This window comes from Piliocolobus tephrosceles, chromosome 14 (genome assembly GCF_002776525.5).
Source record: "Piliocolobus tephrosceles isolate RC106 chromosome 14, ASM277652v3, whole genome shotgun sequence".
In the NCBI taxonomy this organism is placed as follows: domain Eukaryota; kingdom Metazoa; phylum Chordata; class Mammalia; order Primates; family Cercopithecidae; genus Piliocolobus; species Piliocolobus tephrosceles.
The window spans coordinates 60,928,362-60,935,071 of NC_045447.1; the positions used below are offsets into that span (position 1 = coordinate 60,928,362).

Here is a 6,710-nt window from a genome sequence, read left to right on the forward strand (position 1 = left end):
TTCCAATTGTGGGATCTTGGATTGGTAAATAAACTCCAGGTCATAGGTGCCTCATCTGTACCAACAATACCTACCTCATAGGACCATGATAAGAGTTAAGATCATGTACGTGAGTCCTGGCACATGGACTATGCGTAATATGCTAGTGTCCTGAAATCTGAAAGAAGGGCAAATATGACACAGGCAGATAAAAATGGTATCAGTAGTGTGGAGAATTAAAGGGCACTCTACAAACTGGATCAGCAACCTTCTGCATCTCTGGCATCAATGCATGGTTCCCAACTCTGGCTGCTGATTAGAATCACACAGGGAGTTTGAAAACTATCAGTTGCTCAGGCGGTTGAATTGATAATCTCAGGGTGGGTCCTGCCAACTGTCTAAAGGTGATTCTGACCATTTGCCAGGACTGGGACTCACTGAACTAGAACATGTACAAATGTGGGTCTTGCTTTTGAGCTTTGTTAAGTGGGGCCGGAGCAGTGTTTAGTCTAGGACTACATGTTACCCAGCAAAACCTTTTCTTCTAAGGCCTTCTTTCTTTTTTTCTTTTTGGAAACGGTGTCCTGCTCTGTTGCCCAGGCTGGAGTGCAGTGGTGCCATCTCGCTTCACTGCAACCTACGCCTCAGGGTTCAAGTGATTGTCCTGCCTCAGCCTCCTGAGTAGATGGGATTACAGGCACATGCCACCATGCCTGGCTAATTTTCGTATTTTTAGTAGAGACAGGGTTTCAACCATATTGTCCAGGCTGGTTTTGAACTCCTGACCTTGGGTGATCCGCCTACCTCGGCCTCCCAAAGTGCTGGGATTACAGGCATGAGCCACCATGCCCTGCCTCTAAGGCCTTCTTTCTCCTGGGACCCTTTACATTACCTTCCTGTGTCCTGCATTGTTCTAGGCATCGGGATTGAAATGTATAAGACATAATCTCCATCTTTGCACAGGGTGCAGTCTAGGTAGGAAGGCAGAATGCTCATTAAGAGGTGCAGAGCATATGTAGTGAGAAGTCTCCCTCCTGCCCCTGCAGTAGGGGTATGACTCATTTGGGTGTTCCTTCTCTGACTCTGTTCTCATTCTGTCCCTGCAAAGGAGTCACTTTCCATTCGAAGCAGAGTCTGTTCTTGTGTCTTTTCTCCTTTTCTTCTCTCCTCATCCTGTATTTTCTCCTCCACTTTATGGTTTCAGCCAATAGTCTCTCCTGTCTTCTGAATTCCAGTTTCATTGTCACCTTCTCAAAGTGCTTTGGTGATCCATCTGTCTCATTAATCTCAGCTTCAACAAACTTCAAACATTCTTCTGGTATCTGCCCCATTCATGGTGCCAGCAATCTTCCATTCACCCTGGGTGAAAATTTTGAATCATCTCTTATTCTCCCTCAACCACAGCATTGAATCTCTTTTTTCTTTTCTTTTTTTTTTTTTTTTGAAGTGGAGTCTTACTCTGTCATGCAGTGGTAGGATCTCTGCTCACTGCAACCTTTGCCTCCTGGGTTCAAGTGATTCTTCTGTTCCAACCTCCCAAGTAGCTGGGATTACAGGTACCCGCCACCATGCTGGGCTAATTTTTGTACTTTTAGTAGAGACGGGGTTTCACCGTGTTGGCCAGGCTGGTCTCAAACTCCTGACCTCAAATGATCCACCTACCTTGGCCTCCAAAATTGCTGGGATTACAGGCGTGAGCCACCGCACCTGGCACATTTGAGTCTTTTCTAAAGTCTGGGTCCCTCCTCCATTATAATCTTTCTTTAATTGGTCCCTTCCCTTTTATTCTCGTTATAACCCCCCTGGTTCTCTCATTTTTATGTTCGGAAACTGGTCCTAAAGTACCTTTCTAGTTTTTTTTCTCCCATGATTCCCTTACATGAAACTGCACCTTGAATTGGATCAGGTTTCTTAGCATCCTGAGCGGACCTGCTGATCTCCCCTCTCTGATCCTTACCCTTGCCCTTTCTCTAAAATACCTATGTTCCCTCCTCCTGCTGGACTTGTAAGGTCCTGTTTCACTTGCAAGTTCCCCATTAACCCAGCCCTGTGGCTCCCCGTCAAAGAAGAACCCCGCTCCCTGTGTTCTCATCCTCTAATTATGCATCAGCATGCTTTATATCCTTGATTAATTATATATACGCTGGGAAAACAGATATTTTCTCTTTTTCTGTGTGCATTGTGTTACAGCAACATACTGTTTTCTTTATAACAGCCGATGCATATGTTTTTGAATGAATGGATTGTGTTTTTTGTTTGTCAAGGTGGACTGGGTTAGGAAAGTAAGATTTAGAGCTGTTCTGTCCAGTATGGTAGCCAGCTGTGGCAATTTCATTTAAATAAATGAAAGTTAAATAAAATGAAAAATTCAGTTCCTCAACTGCACAAGCCACCTTTCAAGTGCTCAGTAGCTCCCATACCGGCCCATGCAGGTATGGAGTATTTCCATCACTGCAGACAGTTCTGTTGGACAACACTGATCTTGAGTCTCATTATCTTGGAACTCTTGATCTCTGCCACCCCAATTAAATCCGCTCAGTGACTGGTTGGGATGGAGTGAGGAATTTTATAGGTATTTTCTAAGCTGTGGAAGTCTATATTTGACTTTTCCAGACTGAGGTCCTGGGAAAAAGCGATGGGAAGTCTGGAGGACAAGAGTGTGTGAAGAAGTCGGAGACAGCGCCCTTGAGTGGGAGGGGGAGACTGGGGTTCCTGAGTGAGTCACTGGAGATTTGTGGAGACCCTCAGGGCTGCCAGGGAGGGAGAGAGGCACATTTATTCCCCCTTCTCTCCCACATTCTCTTCTTCCAAAGTTTTTTTTTTTTGTGCTAATAATTCTTCTTTTTTTTTTTTTTTTTTTTGAGACAGAGTGTCGCTCTGTCACCCAGGCTGGAGTGCAGTGGCTGGATCTCAGTTCACTGCAAGCTCCGCCTCCCGGGTTCAGGCCATTCTCCTGCCTCAGCCTCCCGAGTAGCTGGGACTACAGGCGCCCGCCACGTCGCCCGGCTAGTTTTTGTATTTTTAGTAGAGACGAGGTTTCACCGTGTTAGCCAGGATGGTCTCGATCTCCTGACCTCGTGATCCGCCCGTCTCGGCCTCCCAAAGTGCTGGGATTACAGGCTTGAGCCACCGTGCCCGGCCCAAATAATTCTTTAATGTCCTTTCAACTTTAACTTTTGAGGACATTGTACTTGTTGGCGAGGGGGCTCTGGAGATGCTCAGAGGCCTAAATAAGAAGGTGTCCGTCTGCAGGAGCAGGTGCGGAAGGCTGCTAGGGAAAAGCCACCAATGGGTGACTCTCTTGGAGCAAGTTCTTATATCTGACCACAAGATGGCAGACTTTTCCTGATCAATTCTCACTGCAGGTTCAACCAAATCAGCCTAAATGGAAAAGCAAAATCTTTGGAGTTCTGGATTTTATTTTATTTTTAAATAGATTTATCTTAAGTTTTCTAAAATGAGCAATTAGAGTTTAGGGTCCAGCAGAGCTCAGGAAAGTGGTACGCCTTTCGGAGTAGATGACAGATTACAAAGTGAAAAGTGTTTCAAATGTCTAAATTTAAAGATTCCAACCACTCATAAAACTTTGTAATGAGCTTTGCTGGGCTAAAAAAAATCAGACATATTTTACTGCCTCGAGCTCAAGGCTTTTGCCTCCATAACAACACTCTGCTCCTTTCCTTGATGATCAAAATCTTGCGATTGGAATTACTACCATAAAATGTCATAATATTCTATTTTCAACACAATGAGCACCAAATAAGCAAAGTATTTGTGGTTTGTAGAAATATAGTAAGGCCAACATCTAAAAATTTTTTTGAAAGTAATGTACTACTTAATTATCTTGACTTCAGAAGCCACATGGTGGGGGCTTTGAATAGAATAACTTGTATATGGGAGTATAATGCTTTGAATAGAATAACTTGTATATGGGAGTATAATGTTTTCAATAGAATAACTTGTATATGGGAGTGCTTTGAATAGAATAACTTGGTTTTTTTTTTTTTTTTTTTATTTTGAGGCGGAGTCTCGCTCTGTCGCCCGGACTGGAGTGCAGTGGCCGGATCTCAGCTCACTGCAAGCTCCGCCTCCGGGTTTACGCCATTCTCCTGCCTCAGCCTCCCGAGTAGCTGGGACGACAGGCGCCCGCCACCTCGCCCGGCTAGTTTTTGTATTTTTAGTAGAGACGGGGTTTCACCGTGTTAGCCAGGATGGTCTCGATCTCCTGACCTCGTGATCCGCCCGTCTCGGCCTCCCAAAGTGCTGGGATTACAGGCTTGAGCCACCGCGCCCGGCTGAATAGAATAACTTGTATATGGGAGTATAATGTTTCCAATTGCATCTGATTATCCCCAGCATTTCCTGTTATTGAAAAAATGCTACCCTTCAGAGTTTTATAACTTTTTTTTTTTTTTTTTTTTTTTTGAGACGGAGCCTCGCTCTGTCACCCAGGCTGGAGTGCAATGGTGCCATATCGGCTTACTGCAGCCTCTGCCTCCCGGGCTCACGCCATTCTCCTGCCTCAGCCTCCACAGCAGCTGGGATTACAGGCACCCACCATTACGGCCAGCTAATTTTTGTATTTTTCTGTTTTTTTTTTTTTTGCCCCTAAACCATCTTTTATTGCGCACTTCAGCCGCGATTCCGGGGCTGGCCTGCTGTGCCCTAGGGGTAGTCCTGTAGGTTGGCTTTCTTCTTCGCCTGGACCTCCAGGATGCCTTCCATGTAGTCCTCATTGGTGAGCTCCGTGGCACCCCTCGCAGTGCGATCATACGCGCCTCCATGCACACAGCCTTGCACTGGGCCCCATTGAAGTCATTTGTGCAGCAGGCCAGCTCTCCGTAGGTCACGTCAGGACTGACGTTCATCTTTTGGGAGTGTATCTGCATGATTCTGGCCTGAGCCTCCTTGTTGGGCATCGGGAACTCGATCTTGTAGTCCAGGCAGCCCTAGCGGATCAGGGCGGGGTCCAGGATGTCCACCCTGTTTGTGACTGCAATTACCTTAACTTGAGTGTTGGGCTGGAAGCCATCCAGCTGGTTCAGAAGTTCCAGCATAGTCCTCTGCGCCTCTCGGTCCCCGGAATTCTCGCTGTTAAAGTGCTTGGTGCCTATGACATCCAGCTCATCAGTGAAGATGATGGAGGGCGCTTTCTCCTTGGCCAGGGCGAAGGCATCCCGGACTAGCCTGGCACCATCTCCAGTGAACATCTGCACCAGCTGGGGGCCAGCCAGCTTTAGGAAGGTGGTCTTAGTCTGTGCCCTACAGGCCCAGGCCAGGAGAGTCTTTCCCATCCCTGGGGGCCCATACATCAAAGGTTGGATCCCCAAGTTCTCAAACTTCTCATTGTGGTTCATTGACAAGAAAATGGCCACTACCAGTTCCTGGATCTGCTTGTCCAAGCCCCCATTGTCACTGTATTGCTCCGTGGGCCTCTCATCCACCTCCATGGCCTTCACCCGCGAGTCGTACTCTGTGGGCAGCATCTCCAGGATTGGATAGGAGTCTTTGTTTACACCCACCAGGTCTCATGGCTTTAGCTTTTCAGCATCCACTAGTCCAATCACAGGCAGGAACTACCTCTGTCGTATAGAGGTTTTGATCACAGCATACTTGCCCTTCCTCTGGGAGTCCAGGTCAATATTGGCACCATCCTCCTTTTGGTCATTGGGATCAACATCCAGGAGCTTGATGACGTTGGAGACAAGGTACCCCAGGGTCTTGTTCACTTTGATTTTCTCACTGTTCTTTTTGATCTTGTCCTTCATGGCTTGGAGCTTGTGGGTGACTCTCAACATTTCACTCTTCCTGATCTTGATCTCACTGTCCAGAAGCTGTGTGTGTGTGTATGATCTCCATGGACATCTTGAGCACCTCCTCCCTAGTTCCATCTTGCTTGGCCTCATCCCACACGGTTGCCATCTTCTCTTCTAGTTTTTGTATTTTTAGTAGAGATAGGGTTTCACCATGTTGGCCAGGCTGGTCTTGAACTCCTGACCTTGTGATTCACCCACCTCAGCCTCCCAAAGTGCTGAGACTTCAGGTGTCAGCTACCACTCCTGGCCCAGAGTTTTATAATATTAAACCACCTTCCATCTTTACAGTATTTTGAAAATTCAAAAAATATTTTCTCATATATTAATATCTTACTGTGAGTCCCTCAACATGGAAGCATTGCTTAGTTTGGAAAGTCGATTCCTTGATTTTAGCCTGTCTTTTCCCTGGGGATGTTTTCAGTCTATTGAGTTGTTCTTTCCCAGATGACTAAATTTGAAACTATGGTTTGGAGGGGAGTGGGTGGCGCAAGGCAGGGCTGCTGTAAATAAAGTAAAATGTTAATCAGCCTTTTAAAGCTGGAAGGGATCTTAGTGGTCTCTAGCTCTGTTTTACAGATGAGGAAATAGAAACATTGAGATTAATTTTAATATATGGGAACACGTTTTGTCAAGCTTCAGGCACAATTTAGGTCAATCAATTAAATTTTATTCATCTTTTACTGGGTATCAGACACTGCTAGGTGTTAAAATTTACAGTCCAGTCTATTTTTGAGTCACACTGGACCATTTAAAAAATTGATACATAATGATTGTACATATTTCTGGGGTCCAGGTGACATTTTGATATATGCATATAACATGTATTAGCATATCAGTCACTTCACACATTGATCATTTCTTTGTATTGGGAACCTTACAAATAATCTTCTAGCTATTTTGAAATATATGGCAAAT

At 45.5% G+C, this 6,710-nt stretch overlaps 1 protein-coding gene and 1 pseudogene across 1 annotated transcript in view; one reads left to right on the forward strand and one right to left on the reverse strand.

Annotated features, from left to right (window-relative positions):
- SAXO1 (stabilizer of axonemal microtubules 1) overlaps nucleotides 1-6,710 on the forward strand; it is a 122,402-nt gene that overhangs the window by 16,358 nt on the left and 99,334 nt on the right. The gene's annotated exons all lie outside the window — the stretch shown is intronic.
- LOC111524733 lies at nucleotides 4,645-5,904 on the reverse strand (annotated as a pseudogene).